A 20790-nucleotide genomic window follows, 5' to 3' on the forward strand; every position below is an offset into this window, starting at 1 on the left:
CAAAAAAAAAAAAAATAATAATAAATTATCTTTTAAAAATATGAGAACAAACGGGGAAACATAAAAAAGAATTATGAGGATAGTACATATTATTCATTGAAAGTGTATATAGAGCATTTAATACAGAGATTCACGATTATACTCAATGTCTGTCATTCTGCAGTTATAACTAAACAAAAAGTTACGAGTGAAGCAGTAATTTTTTTATATTACATACATACTCTCACTTTGAATATATATCAATATTGAAGTTTTATTTTTCTTTTTTAATTATAGCAAACATTGCTTGATACAATATTAAAGTTTTTAATGTGATAAATGAGGATTGGATTCTTTTAATTTATCTCTGCTAGTTCAGATTAATAATAGTTTTATTTGCAGGGGATAACATACAAGCTTGTGTTTTCTTTTAATAACACTCACAATAGAGAAACCAGCCTCAGAGAGAGATGTTGGTTGGAAAGGAAGATGAGACATTTAAAGTAATTTTTTGACCAAAATTTTTCTATGAGGCTTTGTTTTACAATCTGTAAATTCTGGCTAACAAATGAACAATACAAATTTTATATCTCCAACTTAGATAATAATATTAAACTATAAATTTTTAAAAACATGATTAGAATTAACCTGATGGTAAACGTGACAAGTTAGAAAAATAAAGAAATGCTTGGGCAGGCACAGTAGCTCACGTCTGTAGTCCCAGCACTTTGGGAGGCCAAGGTGGGCGGATGACCTGAGGTCAGGAGTTCGAGAACAGCCTGGCCAAAATGGTGAAACCCCATCTCTACTAAAAATACAAAAATTAGCCAGGTCTGGTGGTGGGCACCTGTAATCCTAGCTACTCAGGAGGCTGAGGCAGGAGAATCGCTTGAACCCAGGAGGCGGAGGTTGCAGTGAACAGAGATCGTGCCATTGCACTCCTGCCTGGGAAACAGGGAGAGACTCAGTCTCAAAAAAAAAAAAAAAAAAAAAGAAAGAAAGAAAGAAAGAAAAAGAAAATAAAACAAAAGAAATGCTTACATTTGCTCAGATTTTTATATACTTTTGACTTACGGTTGACCAACTAACCTTAAAATCTCATGGGTTATAATGTGGTCCTCCTGCCCATGGTCAGTTTGCTGCCTGTCCACCCAAAACTCACCATTAGAGTGCAGTGACACTCAAATGGTCCACACCATCGGCATGTATTTGGACAATGTGGTAATGCAATTGCTTGAAAAGTAACCATTTACTCTCAGTTTCTGTTCTTATTTCATCAGGGACAGTTTGTGGACTGGCATGAGCCATAGGCCACCCTTTAAGGAGTTCTATGGTAAAAAGCTCATTTTCACTAGACCTAATAAACGTTCAGTTGCTAAATGAGGAAGTTTTTACTTGTTTGATTGTTTGTTTTTTGACAGAATCTTGCTTCGTTGCCCAGGCTGGAGTGCAGTAGAGATCTCAGCTCACTGCAACCTCCGCCTCCTGGGTTCAAGTGATTCTCTTGCCTCAGCCTCCTGAGTAGCTAGGACTACAGGTGCACACCACCACACATGCCTAATTTTTGTATTATTTTTAGTAGAGATGGGGTTTCACCATGGTGGCCATGCTGGTCTCGAACTCCTGACCTCAAATGATCTGCCCATCTTGGCCTCCCAAAGTGCTGGGATTACAGGCATGAGCCACCGTGCCCAGCCCAATGAGGAAATAACTTATCATTTTTGCTTTCAGCAAATCACCCTCATGGCACAGAGGAATGGGAAGAAGCTGATGCCTTGGAATGGGCCCCTTGGGCTCCTGTCTTCCTCAGAACCGTGCCCTTTCAGCTGTTTCCTGTTACCTGGTACCCAGTTCCAGGTAAAGAGATTCCTTCACATCTGTGACCTCCACCAACAAGAATCCTCTACCTCACGTCTGACCAAACCTGGCTGGTCCCTAAGAACCCTGCTGCAGGATAGATTCTCCCTCCACATGTTCCTGAGGGCTCTGGTCCTCTTTGCTATTACAGCCTTTGGCGTGCTCCTCTTCCGTTATCCTCTTTCAAAACCCCTGCCCTGTTGAAGTTCATGTTTCCCAACTGCTACCCTCAACCTCCCTCCCCCAGCTTCTTGGAGGTTCCCTTAATTCTTTGACCATGTCAACTCTGAACTCTTTGTCCTTTTCACCATCTTACGTCTTTCTGTCACCTGGACAACTTCAGCCACCCATGAAGGATGACCCATTTGGCTCTGGGCTCCCAGTTCCTCTACTTCCTCATCTCTTTTGGCCTTTACCATCCTTCCATTTCTGATGAGCTCTCCCAAAGCCATATCCTTGAACTTACCATCTGAAATCACTCAACTTCTGAAATTTAAAAATCAGTTACCCCACTCTTTCACCACAACCTCTTGGCACATGGATCTCTCAGTCAGAACATTCCCATGTATTCTTAGACCTCACAGAAACATCTAGTCCCCTGCCTCTTCTGCTTTTCTAATTTGCCATCAACTGTGCGCCCCCCCATCCCCACAATCTTCTTATTTTTCCTTCCATCCAGCCTAGATTGCGCCCTATAATTTCAATACTTTAGTTCCTAAGTTTTACGGTCCAGTGTTGCACTCAATTCTGAATCATTCACCTGTTCACCTTCTTTTTTCCAGACCAAACCAGGACTGCTGGCTTCCAGTGAAAACAGCAAGTCTGAGTGCCACAAACAGGAGTGCCAAATTTATAGTCTCCCACCTCATCCAGGCCTTCAATGAAGCCAGGTGATCCTATGTTTCTCCAGTCAGCTCTCTCTCTTGTTCTTTATAGGCACTTCCTCATTCCTCACTTTCTGTGCTCTCTCTCTCACTCTCAAAAGATATTTGCCCTCTTTCCTAAAGAAAGCAGAAGCATCACATAGGAATTCTTCCAACTTTCTGGGATCAAGCCTGTAAGCTTGATGGGCTCACTTGTTGCTTTCTCTGTCCTGTCTGCTATAAAGGAGGTTGGGTTCTTCATCCTAATTCTGGCCCATTTCTCCAGCAATAACATAGATCTCAGCCCCTCCCTCCTCTTGTGGGGCCTTATTTCATCCATTATGCCCTCACTCACCTGTATTTTAAAAACATTCTTTAGGAGGAATTTCAAGAACAATATCACTGATGAATATTGATGCAAAAATCCTCAAGAAAATACTAGCAAACTGAATTCAACAACACATTAAAAAGATCACTCATCATGACCAAGTGGGATTTATTGCTGGGATGCAAGGATGGTTAAATATATGCAAATCAATTAATGTGATACATCATATCAACAGAATGAAGAATAAAAATCATATGATCATTCCAATTGATACTGCAAAAGCATTTGATAAAGTTCAACATTTCTTCATGATAAAAACCCTCAAAAACCCAGGTATTGAAGGAACATAGCTCAACATAATAAAACTCACATATGACAGACCCACAGCTAGTATTATGCTGAGTGGGGGAAATCTGAAAGCCTTTCCTCTTAGATCTGGAACACAACAAGGATGCCCACTGTCACCACTGTTATTCAACATAGTACTGGAAGTCCTAGCTAGAGCAATCAGAAAAGAGAAAGAAATAAATAAATGGAAAGCAAGAAGTCAAATTATCCTTGTTTGCAGATAATATGATTTTATATTTGGAAACACATAAGGATGCCACCAAAAACTATTAGAACTGATAAACAAATTCAGTAAAGTTTCAGGACACAAAATTAACATACAAAAATCAGTAGCATTTTTCTGTGCCAACAGTGAACAATCTGAAATAGAAATTGAGAAAGTAATCCCATTTACAATAGCCACAAATAAAGTAAGACACCTAGGAATTAACTTAACCAAATAATTGAAAGATTTCTACAATAAAAACTATAAAACACTGATTTAAGTAATTGAAGAGGACACAAAAAATTGAAGTATATTTCATGTTCATAGATCGGAAGAGTCAATATTGTTAAAATGTCCATACTATCCGAAGCAATCTACAGATTCAATGCAATTCCTACCAAAATACCAGTGACATTCTTCACAGAAATAGAAAAAACAATTCTAAAATTTATATGGAACCACAAAAGACTCAGAATAGCCAAACCTATTCTAAGAACAAAACTGGAGGAATCACATTACCTGACTTCAAATTATACTATAGTGGCCAAAACAGCATGGTGCTGGCATAAAATCAGACACATAAACCAAACAGAATAGAGAATCCAGAATCAAATCCATACATCTACAGTGAGTTCATTTTCAACAAATATGCTGAGAATGTACCTTGGGGAAGGGCAGTCTCTTCAATAAGTGGTGCTTGGGAGATTAGATATCCACATGCAGAAGAATGAAACCAGACCCCTATCTCTCTCCATATAGAGAAACAAAATCAAAATAGATTAAAAACTTAAATCTAAGACCTCAAACTATGAAACTCCTACAAGAAAACATGAAGGAAACTCTCTAGGATACTGGGCTGGGCAAAGATTTCTTGAGTAATACTTCACAAACACATGCAACCAAAGCAAAACTGGAAAATGGCATCACACCAAGTTAAACAGCTTCTGCAAAGCAAAGGAAACAATCAATAAAGTGAAGAGACAATCTACAGGGTGGATTTTCAAACTACCCATCTGACAAGGAATTAATAACCAAAATATATAAGGAGCTCATACACTCTATAGGAAAACATCTAATAATCCATTTTAAAAATGGGGAAAAGATCTGAACAGACATTTCTCAAAAGAAGAGATACAACTGGCAAACAGGCGTATTAAAAGGTACTCAATATCATTGATCATCAGAGAAATGCAAATCAAAACCACAATGAAATATCATCTCACCCCAATTAAAATGACTTTTATCCAAAAGTCAGGCAATAACAAACTCTGGCGGGGATGTGGAGAAAAGACAACCTTTGTACACTGCTGCTGATAATGTAAATTAGTACAATCACTATGGAGAACAATTTGGAGGTTCCTCTAAAAACCAAAAATAGGCCAGGCATGGTGGCTGATTCCTGTAATCCCAGCACTTTGGGAGGCTGAGGTGGGTGGATCACCTGAGGTCAGGAGTTCGAGAGCAGCCTGGCCAACATACTGAAACCCTGACTCTACTGAAAATACAAAAAATTAGCTGGGCATAGTGGTGGGCGCCTGTAATCCCAGCTACTTAGGAAGTTGAGGCAGGAGAATCACTTGAACTTGGGAGGCAGAGGTTGTAGTGAGCCGAGATCGCACCACTGCACTCCAGCCTGGGGGACAAGTGTGAGACTCTGTCTCAAAACAACAACAACAACAACAACAAAAAAAAAAACCTAAAAATAGTGCTACCATATGATCCAACAGTCCTACCCCTAGATATATACTCAAAAGAAAGGAAATCAGTATATTGAAGAAATCAGTATATTTGTACTCCCATGTTTATTGCAGCATTATTCACAATAGCCAAGATTTGGAAGCAACATAAGCGTCCATCAACAAACAAATGGATGAGGAAAATGTGGTACATATACACAATAGAGTACTATTTAGCCATGAAAAGAATGAGAACTTGTCATTTGCAACAACATAGACGGAACCAGAGGTCATTATGTTAAGTGAAATAAGCCAGGCACAGAAAGACAAACTTTACATGTTCTCACTTATTTGTGGGATCTAAAAATTAAAACAATTGAACTCATAGAGATAGAGAATAGAAGGATGGTTACCAGAGGCTGGGAAGGGTAGTGGCAGGTTGGGAGTGGAAAATGGGGATGGTTAATGGGTACAAAAGGTAATTAGGAAGAATAAGTAAGACCTAATATTTGAAAGCACAGCAGAATGGCTATAGTCAAAAATAACTTAATTGTGTATTTTAAAATAACTAAAAGAGTATAATTGGACTGTAACACAAAGGGTAAATGCTTGAGGTAATGGATACCCCATTTACCCTGACATGATTATTACACATTGCATGCCTGTATCAAAATATCTCATGTACTCCATAAATATACCTGCTATATACCCACAAAAATTAAAAAAGTTCAAACTTAGAGATATGAGTAATCAAATAAGCAGGGTATTCTTACCATATGCATCAGTTAAGCCTCTTAGTTATATACAGGAGAAACCTAGATGGCTTAAGGAGAAAAAGAGTTTATTATGGAAAAAATAATTCGATAATACAATCTCCCTAAAGACAGAGAAACAGGCTTCAAAGCCAGGGAGGTAAGAACATGCCCAAATCATATGACCAGCCCACTCCAGGAGAACACTGACACTGCAGCCCACATTACCGGTGGGGCCAGCTTCACAAGCCTGTGGGCCAGCTTCATAAGCCTGTGGCCCAGCTGCAAAAGAGGCTTAGGAAAAAGTTTCTGGTTCCTACTTTGGGGAGGTAGAAAATTCTCAAACAAAAGAAGGGTGTTTAAAAGTGCTGAATAGACAAGAAGAATGTTGAATGTCCACTACAATCCACCCCTTGGCTGTTTAACACCTAATTATACTCTTCTTCCTTACCTAACTTCAAAACGTAAATATCATCAACCACCACAAACACTTTCATTTAACACAATACAGCTATCCATCACACAAACAAAATTAAATTCATGATAGTCTCTGAAAGGAAGTTCAGGATCTATAGAAGAAAGAGGTTCAGACCTCATTTTGTTCCATCATGATCCTGTCTTGATGTACTGAAACCTGTGGAGGCATTGGCATGGTAACCAAGATAACACAATCTGGGTTAAAAAGTAAGGGGAAATCAATTGTGCCTATTATTATGTTATTGTCTCTTATCTCCAAATTCACCATTTTATGTCCTCCTGGGGCTGGGACTGTACCTCGCTTCCACATCAGATGCTGCCAATAGGGACATCACTGGGGACTGGAGGAGGGAGAGGAGACATGTTTCTTCCTGTCTGTGTGCTGTTTTAGTCAGTGTCCTCCCAGAAACTTCTTCGCCCAACAACAGCATTTGGTTTCAGTCTGTAGTTTTCCCTTCATTCCTAGAATGTGCCTTATCACACCTTTCCCCTGTCCTGCTCAGTGACAACAGCCAGGTAACACACTAGCCTCATAGCTTTGGGTTCCATCTGCTCAGTACCACTCCTCTAAGCTTCTCAATGTATTAATCCCGACCTATTCTCTTTGTTCCTCCAGCCCTAGAGAGGCAAGGGCTCTGATTCTTGCCACTGTGAGTACTATGTTATCTCAATGTTTGTTGCGGGAAGTCAGGGACCCCGAGCGGAGGGACCAGCTGAAGCTGTGGCAGAAGAATGTAAATTGTGAAGATTTCATGGACATTTATTAGTTCCCCAAATTAATACTTTTATAATTTCTTACGCCTGTCTTACTTTAATCTCTTAATCCTGTCATCTTCATAAGCTGAGAATGTATGTCGCCTCAGGACCCCATGATGATTGCTTTAACTGTACAAATTGTTTGTAAAACATGTTTTTGAACAATATGAAATCTGATTGTAAAACATGAGTGTTTGAACAATATTAAATCAGGGCACCCTGAAAAAGAACAGCATAACAGCGATTTTCAGGGAATAAGGGAGGATAACCATAAGGTCTGACTGCCTGCAGGGTCGGGCAGAATAGAGCCATATTTTTCTTCTTGAAGAGAGCCTATAGATGATGTGCTAGTAAGAGAATATCGCTGAATTCTTTTCCCACCAAGGAATATTAATAACTAGTACCCTGGGAAAGGAATGCATTCCCAGGGATAGTTCTATAGACGGCCACTCTGGGAGTGTCTGTCTTATGTGGTTGAGAAAATGACTGAAATACGCCTTGGTCTTCTGCAGTGCCCTCAGGCTTACTAGGATTGGGAAATTCTAGCCTGGTGAAATCTAGTCAGACTGGTTGTCTGCCTTCGAACCCTGTTTCCTGTTAAGATGTTTACCAAGACAATGTGTGCCCAGCAGGACGTGGACCCTCATCAGTAATTCTAAATTTGCCCTTGCCTTGTGATCTTGCTCTGCCCTTTGCCTTGTGAACTTTTATTGCCCTTTGAAGCATGTGATCTCTGTGACCTGCTCCCTGTTCGTACACCCCCACCCCTTTCAAAATCCCTAATAAAAACTTGCTGGATTTGCGGCTCGAGGTCACCATCGTGGTCCTACCAGCATGTGATGGCACCCCTGGAGGCCCAGCTGTAAAATTTCTCTCTTTGTACTCTTTCTCTTTATTTCTCAGACCGGCTGACACTTAGGGAAAATAGAAAAGAACCTACGTTGAAATATTGGGGGCTGGTTCCTCCGATAAATGTTCCTTTTTGCTTTTTCAGTCTTCCAATACCAGTTTAAATAATTCTCTGTATTCCCTAGGTTGAACAAAAGCCAGCATGGTAGTCCTTGTTACTGATTAGTAATTGTGACTTCACTCCTCTACTACCTATTTCATGTTCCCTTTGTCCTCAGCTGCTCAGAATTCTATACTCAGTGGGAGAAATACAAATTTTCATTTCAGAAAGATCCGAACCACAGGTGGCCAAGCATATGTGAACTTGCAGGGAATATGCAAGGCATAGTGAAGCAAGGAAATAATGATTACCAAGTATGGCCTCATGACCTGTTCAGAAACAGGGACTATAGTGGATTACTGTGAATGTATAAACTGTAGGGTGGAAGTGGGAAGACTAGTTAAGAGGCTTTTACAATAATCCAGGGGGAGGGAGAGTAATGACCCAGACCAAGGTGGCAACAGCAGAAGTGGTGAAAAGTGAATGGATTCTAAATACATTTTGAAGCCAACAAGATATGCTAATGGATTAGATGAAAGGTGTAAAGGGAAGGAGGAGTCAAAGATTGTTCCAAGGATTTGGGCCTGAGCAATGGGAAGGAGGGAGCTGCCATCAACTGAGTTGGGAAAGGCATTAGGTAGAGGAAATTTGAAGGGAAAGTCAAGAGTTCATTTAGATATATTGAGATTGAGATGCCTATTAGCCATCTAAGTGAAAATGATCCCTACGTCTTTGCCTTTGGATCAGATCTGTCACCTCCCACTAGAATGAGAAAGCCTTGACGTCAGTCTCTTTGTCTCTCATTTCAGCATCTTTAGTGCTTAGCACAGTGCCTGGACCATGATCATTTCAATAAATAGCTTTTGAATGAATGAATGAGTAAATGAAAGAATGAATGAAAAAAATAAGTGAAAAACTTTGGGGGTTCTCATATAGGCCAAAGTTTGTCTTACCTAGGTTCCAACTCCACCATTCTTTTCCACGGAGAATGAGATAACCATTTTATTCTGCACACTGTGGCCAGTGTTCATTGGACACCTGTCTTGTTAGTTTACTAATTGTAGATGAAATCTTTCTCCCTTGAAGTGGAGAAATCTCTCAGAGAGACAAGAGCCTTCCTCCCTCCTGTTATAAGCATGTTTTAGTCTGGATTCAGCTGGAGACTTATTCAGACTAGAAGATAGGGCTTTGACAATGGTCTCAGGTCTCGGAGAGTCTGAGGGCATGGTATGTGCAGTAGGATCCTCTTCTTCTCTTCTTCCCTGTACATGGGTGTGTTTTTTTGTGTTGTGACTTCTTCTCATAGGAAACCTGAGGTGGACCCAGAACAGTTTCCCTTGGAGCTTCTCTCTCTGCCCAAGTTCAAATCCCAGTAATTACGAGCCCCAATTCAGTACTTCTGACAGGAAGCAAAAGTAAGGTTCGCCCTCTCCCCAGTGTCCAGTATATAACAGGAGGCATTCATTTGGATAGTTTCACCCTAATTCAGCCACAGTTAGGACTCCCATGTCAGGCTGCCTCTATGGTGCGCTGCCTGTCTCCCTGCACCCTGACCTCTGGTGTCCCCTTCTTCGAGACTTTCTTAACTCCCAATTTTGGTTTATGAGTCGTTGCTATGCAGGGAGAAACACAGGAGGTGAAGGTGAAGGCAGGGAGTTGATTTGCTATTAACAAACTTCTATATCTTGATTTTATATTCAAAATACATGATTACATATACTTGATGGAACTTAACATTTTTGCTTATTTGGAATTGTTTTTTTCTTTCTGTTTTTCTTCACTCAAATCTGGAAAGCATAAGGTGCTCACTAATTAGAGGTAACCATAGTTACCAAGTTGTCTTCAAAATACCCCTAAGAGTTCCTTTTTATTTTTTGAGTTCTTGTTCTACAAAAAGCATTTCACTCATCAGTCTTCTTTGTTCTCTTTTCAGTTTCATGGGGTGATGTTCCAAACCTGGGAGCCTTTTGGTAGCTCTATTAAAAGTTCAAAAGTAAAATAATGAAATAAACTACCTATTCTTAGAAAATAGTCCCATGCCCAAAATTATCTGGTTTTAAAATTTCAGCTGACTGGGTGGCAATGAGAAATAGACTAGAATCCTACAAATTTCAATGTGTATACAGTAGCTTCCCATTATCTGCAATTTCACTTTCTGTGATTTCAGTGACCCATGGTCAACCGTGGTCTGAAGACATTAAATGGAGAATCAAAGAAATAAACAATTCATAAGTTTTAAATTGAGTAATGTTTCGAGTAGTGTGATGAAATCTTGTGCCTGCCTGCTCCACCCTGCCTGGGAAATGAATCTTCCCTTTGTCCAGCAAGTTGCATACTGTGTATGCTGTCCACTCATTAGTTACTTAGTAGCTGTTTCGGTTATCAGATCTAAAAAACATAAGATGTATAAGGTTTAGTACCATCCGCAGTTTCAGACATCCACCTGCGTATTCCCCATGGATAAGGGTGAAATACTGCACAGCTAAAATCCTCAACAGAGAGAAGCTGGCACCCCGAGGAGTGTTTTCTAAAATTTCCACTTGAGAGCGCTGTCGTCTTCTGTAAGGGTAGAACTGATGTATTTTTTCCAGTTAGGGTAGTTACCGCATATGAAAAACCTCACTGACACCCAGGTTTCAGTTTACTGTAGTGGTGATTAGAGGTCTTTTAGAGACTGGCACACTAGGCAGACACCTGGTTGGCCTCCCCTTAATTCAGTCAGCTCTGCCATTCAGTTTTCTTCCAGCCTCTGCACATTACCCGTCCTTGTTCTTGTGTTATTGTACTGCCACTCAACTTTTCTGAATCTCACACTTGGCTGGGTCTCTGTACCTGCTAAATCAACACAATGCCTGGCATACAGGTGCATTTCAGTGCATGCTGGTGAGAGAGTGAAGGGCTTGAAACAGTCCACACAAGCTGATGCAGGACAGCAGTATAATCCTTTCTGGAGTGAGACTCAGAGAAAGATCTTGCATGTTGAAGTCATTCTGGCAGCAGTCTAGAGGCGTTGGGGCAGGTAAGGCTTGAACAACTGCTAATTGTTCCTGTTTCTATTTGCCCAGACTGGCATGTGAGCCACGGGAAGGAAAAGATAGAAAGATGCTAGCCTTAGAGCTCGATTAGATGTGACTCTTTCCACTTGTCAGTAACTCTTATTCCTTCTGGAGATTTTCCAAACCAGAAGCATCTTGGGAAACACATACACAAAAGAATCCAAAATTAAGATAAAATAAATCACCCATTCTTAGAGAAGAGCCTGAGGCCATGCATTACTGGGTCTTAACATTTCAGTACCTCTTGACCTAAAATTTCATCAAGATATTAGAGTTCCAGCAGAAATTGCCAGGCCCTGGCAGGCTGAGAAAAGGCAGGGGAGGCCCTGAAGGCTATGGCTGGTGCCTTTCTCAAAGACAGGTGGCAGGTGGACGGACGGAGAAGGAGTCTAGGTGGGCACAGCTGGACCCAATTGCTCAGATTGGCTGAGGTCTTGGGTGAATGGCAGGAGGGAGAGAAGCCAAGGAAAAGGGAAAGGAGGCGAGTTGACAGAAGATCAAAGCAAGGACCACAAGAGGGGGTGGATCAGGGCAGAAGAGGCTTCAGCCAGGGCTTGGAGAGATGAACCTGGACCAGAGACTGGGGAGGCAGGAGAGAGCTGGCCACAGAAAGACCTAATGAACCAAGAGGCAGCTACATGGCTGAAGCTGAGTGGTACCCACGTGGTTACCTTTTGGAAGTGGTTGGTTTCAATCTATCCCGAAGCTGGGGTTGCAAATATAACACAAATGTGTGAGACTGGCCTGTGAGAGAGGGCATGCCTGTCTAGAGAGGCAGCCAAGTGTTGGCCTCCACATTGTCACCATGCAGAAATGCAGGCTCATCATTGCCAGATTTTCAGATAAAGATGGGATTTCACTGTGAAATTTCTGTATTTAAAGACACTGTTGTTCTGATTCCAGGTAAGATGGAATAAGTGCACTCCAACCATCGTTTCTGTTGGTCATAACTCCAGGAGAGAAAGTTTAAAACAGCTATTTGAGGACAGTGAAGAGAAGACAGCAGAAGGAACACTGGTGAAGAACACAGAATTTGAAGTACATCAAACCAGTAGTGAGTTCATCACTTTCCCCACTCTTGTATCTCTTGGTTTCAACTTAACAGAGTTTAGAAACTGGAAGTGGGCTCTGGGGCACAGACAGCTACAGGAGAAGTTCTTTAGTTCTGGCCCAAGGAGTGAAAAGGGGAACTCCTAATGTCCAGAGAGATCATGACCATTCTCTCTCTCTCTCTTTTTTTTTTTTTTTAATTATTCTCTTTCTCTGTTTGTCATGCCACAGGCCCTGGGCAAACCCACACCTGCAGGGTCAGCAGTCAGTAACGGGACTGATAGAAGCCAAAACTCTGAGGCAGGGTAAACTTGTTCTTTTTTCAGAAGAACTGTGATCCCACGGCAGGTGAGAGGGTAAATTTGTTCTTTGTTCAGGAGAACTGTGATCCCACGGCAGGTGAGACTAGCTTCCACTGATATTTTTCTCTCCCTCTGTTCTCCTGCCACTTGGACATGAACATGGGCTACAAACATAGACACGTGTAGAACAGAGTAACCAGAACCCCAATTTGGGGTGGAGGATCAAAAAGGGGAGCCTCGGGGAACTGAGAGTACCAGGGAGATTACAGAGAGGGTGGAGCTCAGGGAAGTGACTCCATACAGTTGTTTATGAATTCCAGGGCTCACTTCCAAGCCATACATGTTTGGATCTGGTTTAAGAGGATACCAAGGCCTTTGAGAACTGAAGCAATGGAGAGGTCATTACCTAGTTCTCAGACTGGCTTCTGGGTTGTGCACACCTGAAATGGAGACAAAAAGCAGTTTGAAAACTGAGTGGATGTTGCCATCACACTGCACAGAAGGTGAGCTGGAACTTGCAAACTGAACCTAACCATCTCCATCACCTGCTAAAACAAAATATGAACATTTTTCATAATATTTAAATAAGATCCAGAGTCTTACAATATAATGTCTAAATTGTTCAGGATAAAATAAAAAAATACTGAGCATACAAAGAACCATAACAATGGAGATCACCTTCCCCTTTATCCCCCGCTGTGCATTGCAGGTTCTGTGTCATTTTCCAGCTGCTCCCCATTCCACCCCAGTTTTCTTTGGAAAAGACAATCCGCAGACACAAATGATGAGATTTCACTGATGTTGGAATTAGAAGACAAAGGCTTTAAAGCAGTTGTTATAAAAGTGCTCAAATGAGCAGTTGTGAATATTCTTGAAACAAATATTAATATACAAAATCGTAGAAAATAAATAGAAGTTATAAGTGGAAATTTGAGAACTTAGAAATACCAGAACCAAACCAAGAAATTCACTGGTGGACTCATTAGCAGAATGGAAATGGTAGAAGAAAGAGTCAGTGAACTTAAAAGTAGATAAATAGAAATTATCCACTGTAAATCGTAGAGACAAAAAATAGAATATGAAAAAAAGAACAGAGCCTCTCTGACATATGCAACAACAGCAAAAGGTCTACCATTTATGTCATCAAGATCCCAGAAAGGGAGAAGAAAGACAGTGATGCTGAAAAACATTTAAATAATGTTTTAAAATGTCCCAAGTTTGTGAAAGATATGAACTTATACATTCAAGACTCGAATAAACCCCAAACAGGGTAAGCACAAAGAAATCTACATCCAGACACATCAAAGTCAAACCACTGAAAGCTAAAGACAAAAGAAAAATCTTGAAAGTAGCCAGAGAAAAATGACTCATTATCTGTAGGGGCGCAATGATAGGAATGACTGCAGATTTCTCATCAGAAACCATGAAGGCCATAGGTAGTGATACAGTATTTTATATTTATTTATTTTTTTATTTTTTAAGAAAGGGTCTCACTCTGCTGCCCAGGCTGGAGTGCAGTGGTACAAACATGGCTCACTATAGCCTCAACCTGCCAGGTTCAAGTGATCCTCTTGTCTCAGCACCCCAAGTAGCTGGGACTAAGGCACATGCACCACCATCCCCAGCTACTTTTGGTATTTTCTATAGAGACTGAGTTTCACTATGTTGCCCAGGGTGGTCTCAAACTCCTGAGCTCAAGCAATCCATCCACCTTGGCTTCCCAATGTACTGGGATTACAGGCGTGAGCCACCAATCCAAACCTGTGATACGGTATTTATAAAGTGCTGAAAGAAACTAACTGTTAACCTAGAATTCAAAATCCAGCAAAAATATCCTTTGGGGATGAAGGCAAAATAAAGACATTCTCAGATGAAGGAAAACTAAAAGAATTCATAGAAGCAAGCCTGTTCTAAAGGAACTGATACAGTTCTTCTGATAGAGGGTATGCCCTGGTTCCATCCTAGCAACCAAACTTGTGGCCCTTCTGTATTATCCCTATCTTGTTGAACCTAAAGATTGCCACCTGGTGTAAAGAATGGACTGCCCATGTGACTGAATCTATCATTTTCTATTTATTAGGTAAATGCAGAGATTTCAGACATACAAAGTGACCTTCATAGGCCAATGGTGTTTCTGGAAACCTGTGAGCAGAAAAAGGACTTCCGCTCTGAGGGGTGGCAGCATAGTCATGTGGCTGGGGCAACTGGTCTCTTTGGCAATAACTGCTTATCAGAGAGGTTCCCATGGCATCCAGGCCCTGCAGGGTGCTGTTGAGACCCTGTCAGGTGAGAACAACATGGGAGTAATGTGGCCTAGGCTCCCCTACCGAGGACAGAAGGCACCAGAAGACAGTAGACACTGGTCCAAAACCTGCAGGTGTGCACAGCAGATAGAATACTCATTTCTGCCAGCAGAGGTGATATTTTTGGGGGCCTTCATGGCTTTAGTGAGAGAGAACCAAGGAACTGGAAAGGATAGACACTGTGGGTGGCCGCACACACAAACCTCGGTGATTGGCAAAATCATCTGAGGAGAATTGGGTTGCTTCCTTGGCAAAGGAAGTGGTTGAAGAACTTTTTTTGTGGCTGTTCTTATGATTCTGTGTCTCACTGTAGACTGGCACAGCCTAGAGAACATGGGCCATGGTTGTTATAAGGACGAGCTACACATATTTTGTTTTTTGAGATGGAGTCTCGCTCTGTCGCCCAGGCTGGAGTGTAGTGACCGGATCTCAGCTCACTGCAAGCTCTGCCTCCCGGGTTCATGCCATTCTCCTGCCTCAGCCTCCCGAGTAGCTGGGACTACAGGCACCCGCCACCTCGCCCGGCTAGTTTTTTGTATTTTTTAGTAGAGACGGGGTTTCACTGTGTTAGCCAGGATGGTCTCGATCTCCTGACCTCGTGATCCATCCGTTTCGGCCTCCCAAAGTGCTGGGATTACAAGCTTGAGCCACCGCGCCCGGCCGAGCTACAAATATCACAAGTAATTTGGAGAAGAGAAAGAAAAACACCTGTGATCCTGTAACCCTAGCATGACTATCATCATTTTCACATAATCTCATTCATTGGAAAATAAACTTAATATGATCAGTGGACCTTTTCACTTTACGTGGATCATGATTATTTTCAATGTTTCTACATTGTCCTCATACTCATCGCTTAAAACAACTGCTTGATTAAGTGGATGCACGTTAACTTAACTAATTCGATGTACATTAATTTCTTTAACAGCTACCCCTCTCTGTGGAACACTGAGGTTGTTTCCACTTCTCTAATATTCTGAGTAAGTGCAATGAACATCATCAATGCTCCTCTTTTTCCTTCTTTGAGATTGCCAAGGCTTTCTGGATTTTTTTTTTTTTTTTTTCAGATGGAGTTTCACTCTTGTTGACCAGGCTAGAGTGCAATGGTGCGATCTCAGCTCACTGCAACCTCCACCTCCCAGGTTCAAGCAATTCTCCTGCCTCAGCTGCAACCTCCACCTCCCAGGTTCAAACGATTCTCCTGCCTCAGCCTCCCACATAGCTGGGATTACAGGCATGTGCCACCAAGCCCGGCTAATTTTGTATTTTTAGTAGAGATGGGCTTTCTCCATGTTGGTCAGGCTGGTTTCAAACTCCTGACCTCAGGTGATCCGCCCACCTCAGCCTCCCGAAATGCTGGGGTTACAGGCATGAGCCACTGTGCCGGCTGCCATTCTGGATTTTAACTGCAGCAAAAGAAATAGGGCTGGATGTGCATGCGTGTGAGTGTGCGCGTGTGTTTGGTGTGGGTGTACTTTGGCGCATACCACCACTCTCCACGGATGCTGTGCACACTGCCAGCGACCTTTTTGTGTGAGTGATCTGTTTTCCAATTTATGCCTATCTTGGGGGGACTTGGCCGTGTCAGTGGGGCAGCTTTACTTCTCTGATTTTTAAAACAAATGGTCTGATGAAACTGCTTCTAAAACCAATCTGTGACCTGAGTAGCAGGGACCCTGATAGATTTTTCCCTAATTGATTAATTAATGAACTAATTAATTAAGTGAATAGTTGCTGAGTATCTGCTATGTGCCAACCCTGTATTAGGAGTCAGGAATATAGCAATAAACACAGCAGACAAAAATCCTTGCCCTAATAGAGTTGACAGAACTTTGGTATTCTGTATTCATTGGTGAGACAGAATCAATGAATAAATACATATACAATGTAATTCCAAGAGATGATAAACATGTGAAGAAAAGTAAAGCAGGGAAGGGGAGAGAGGGTAATGGAGGACTTTATTTTTCTGAAAATAATTTTTTTTTTAGAAATAATGTCTCGTTATGTTGCCCAGGCTGGACTTCAACTTCTCGGCTCAGGTGATCCTCCCACCTCAGTCTCCCGAATAGCTGGGACTATAGGCATGGGCCATTGTGCCCAGTTCAGAGGAACCTTTTTAGAGAGGGTGGTCAGGACAGCCTCTATGAGCAGGTAATTTTGGGGTTGAATGAGCTGAGAGGTCCAGCCATGCTTTTGGAAGTGAGAGTGAGCCGGGCAGAGGGAACAGCGGTGCAAAGGCTGTGAGTCAGGAGTGAGTTTAGTGTTTTCAAGGAATAGCAAAGAATGCAGTGAGGCTGGAGTGAAATGAGTGAAGAGGGCAGTGATGAGATGAAATCAGAGAGGTGGGGGTGATGATGAGGCTGTCTGGGGGAGGTCTGTCCAGTGTGGGCCTTGGGGATGGTGGGGAGTCCAGGGCAGGTGCTGTCTCATCTGGGATCCCCGATCCTGATTCTGTGGGAAGATACAGATTAGAGCAGGCGTCAGACACAGACAGATCATTTTAATATCTGGTGAGAGATGTTTTCAGAACCTAGAACCCAGGGGAAATTAGTGAGGCAACGATTTTCTCTCTTTCTGCTTGACTTCTGCTTTATTTATCTTCAGGACTAGCCATAATTTGGAGATGCTGGAAAAAAATATTCACAGTCCTGGAAATCTAGCAAAGTGATCAGGATTCTTTCCTTTGGCTCTTCAAAGCAGAGTCAACAAAAAGAGTTGGGGGTGAGTTTTTTTTGGTTATATGTTAAAAGAAAGAATGAACATATACTGTCTTTCTTCCATTTTCCTTTCCTTATACCTGGGTTTGGCTGAGCCTGAGAGCAAAGATTGTCATTTGGGTTCAGTAGGTTGCTGACAAATTAAGTAGATTCCCTAATTTGTGGGTCAGATGTCTTACAGCTTGGTTTTGGTGAAGCAAATCTTGGGAGAGTGAATCCTGTCCACCCTCTGGCTGCTGGTCATATGGAGATATTAGTAATTGCAGGTGAGAGCAGGTCAGATATCCCAAGCCAAAGGTCCAGAGGTATCAGCAAATGCAGGGACTACCAGGCAATTCTTTATGTCTCAGGCTGGCACGGAGTTAATTCCAGAGAGAGCTGCAGGTTCCATCACTAATTCATTGTGTGATCTTGGGCAAGTCTATTATTTGTAAAATGGGAGTTGAGGTAGGGTAGGGTGTGGGTTGAGCTAGAGTGATAGCCATTGCTCTCTTCAGCTTTTAAATTCCAGTGGGTCAACAAAAAGGAAGCTTCTGAGCAGCCTTAATTGGCAGAGCTGAGGACACAAACAGCAGGAATAGCTGTAGAAGGATATGGCCTGGGTGGAGTTCCTGCAAGCCCAAGGGATTCCAGGACAGCTAGCAGGAAAAGAAGGGTTAGCGAGGGGAGGAGGGATGGAGGGGGAAAAGGTTGGGCATGATCTTGCCCAGGATCACACAGCTGGGTAGACGAGGAGGAGGAGGAGGGCAGGGCAGTGGGCATGGCTTTGTGGTTGTGTGAGTTCAGGTCTCTTTAAAGTGGAGTTTAGGAGCAGCTGGCTTCTCTGCAAGAGTTGCTCAGCTTAGTTGCAGGAGCCTGATGTGATCCCCTGAGAAAGGACTTAGGAAGGCCTGAGTTGCATGTTCTGGGTCCAGGGACCCTGCAAGAACAGGTGGCATAGAGATAAGAGCAGGGCCTCTGCAGTCAGAAGGTGCTGTCCTCAGCCCAGCATGGTACTGAAAGCATAGGGGAACAGGTCTTTAGGCTCTCTGCCTCCCGTGCCCAGGGAGCTCCATCAGGCCCCCTCCAAGACTCCACACATGATCACATATGCTGATTCCATGCCTTCATTGTGTAGGTGCAGCTTCCAGACCAGGTTCAGAGGCCCTTCTCTGCCAGACGTTGGCCCTAAGTCCTTTCATAGAGAAGTTCCAGAACCAACTGCTTACACCCTGGCACTGCCATTTGTGGACAGCATGTGCACCTCCAAGCCACTTAACCTCTCCGAGCTCCTGTTTCCTCTTGGAGGAGTGGAATCATGATTACCTTGCAGGACTGGGACTGTTACCTAGGTTGATGCTTGTGAGACTCTTTCTATAGCACCCAAGAGGAGGCCAGGAATGTTCTTTCCTTTCCCTTTCCTGCATTAGAAAAAGTTGTGAAAGGCTTGGAAGTGGGCAGAGGGGGTGACTGAATGTCCTTTCAGTGGAATGCTGGGCATTTATCTGATGCTGCTGGGGTCTGTGTCTTTGATTGAGTGACTTATAATCCCTGGAAAACTGATACAAATGCAAACAATTCTTGCCTATCAAAACATAAATGCGGTGACTCATGCCTGTAATCCTAGCACTTTGGAAAGCAGAGGCAGGTGGATTGCTTGAGCTCAGGAGTCTGAGACCAGCCTGAGCAACATGACAAAAACCCCCATCCCTCTAAAAAGTACAAAAATTAGCTGGGAGTGGTGCACACACCTGTAGTGTCAGCTACTCAGGAGGCTGAGGTGGGAGGATTGCTTGAGACTGGGAGGTTGAGGCTGCAGTGAGCTGTGATTGTGCTATTGCACTCTAGCCTGGGCAACAGAGCTGAGACCCTGTCTCAAAAAACAAAACAAAACATAAAGAAACATAAGTGAATATTGTCCTCTAATGATACAAGTAACTTCTGTTGTGGATTATTCCAAACAGTATGTTTTCTTGACCTATGGATATGAACCAGTTTTCTTTCTGTTATTATTCCCGGCTGTCTATACCTGACTATCCTTCAGATTCTGCTTTGAAATGATTGTGACATCTTACTGGTTCCTTTATTAATTGATGAGTTAAATGATATCTTTGACATATGTTCATTTTGTGTTGTATGAGTCATGACTTTACCTTTGAAAATGGTATTTTAACACCCACTTCCTTGATGATTCATAAATCAGTAATTTAGATCAGACTTTCACCATCCATTCCCCACTGCTGATTCTATATTAAATTCCAAGTCCTTCATTCATCCTCCATCCCCAATACACAAACGGTACACACACACACACACACACACGCACACACACACGGGCACATAACCCCTACACACCCATAAAACTAGTGATTTTTGCAAGGGGAGGGGGCACTAAATACACAGGCATCTGGATATTCTAGACTGAATGGGGGTTGGATACCTAAGATATGAGGCTGTCTTGGAGACTAATTGTAGGGACTGAATGAGGTGGTATCTTGGAAGGGACTAATGTAGTGTCCCCTATTTGGAGTAAGTTTTACACTGAATCCCAACTTCAGCTCTAGTGAAAGAATTGTACTGACCAAGTCTTCCTGGGGCTCCCTCCCAGTGTCCTGTCCCCAACACTAAGGAAGGTGACACTGAGTGCCAGTAGTGAGTGGTGCCGGTCTGGGTAAGGTTTTAGATTTGCCAGTCTTGTTTTCAACATATTGCTCTTGGGGGCTGCCAGGTTCAGTTGCACTGGACACCTGGGGCCTCTGCTGGACAAGGATTGGAGGGTCTTGGAGGCCTCAGCAGGAGGCATGGAAAGGTTGCACTGTGGATGGTGGGTACCGGATCATCTCTGGGTGTCGCCTTGGACTAGTTCCCCTCACTGATTTCTACAGAGAGCCAACAGACAGATTGGCTTCTGCTCTGTATAACTACCAGAGTCTCCCCAGCACTTTGGAGTCCCACCAACTCCAAAACATGGTGGGGCTCAAGGAAAAGCAATTATAGGCTCTTCTGTGCACCATTGCAGCTCCAAGTACAGTCTGCAAACAGCAGCATTGACATCACCTGGGAACTTGCTCGGGCTTCCGCCCAGATGTGCTGAATCAGAACATGCAGTTTAACAAGATTCCCCAGGTGATTCCTGTGCACTCAGTTGGAGAAATGCTAGAGTGATGAAGGTCCCGCTAGCCTCAGAACATTA

The sequence above is a fragment of the Macaca nemestrina genome, chromosome 2 (genome assembly GCF_043159975.1).
Source record: "Macaca nemestrina isolate mMacNem1 chromosome 2, mMacNem.hap1, whole genome shotgun sequence".
NCBI classification, from domain to species: domain Eukaryota; kingdom Metazoa; phylum Chordata; class Mammalia; order Primates; family Cercopithecidae; genus Macaca; species Macaca nemestrina.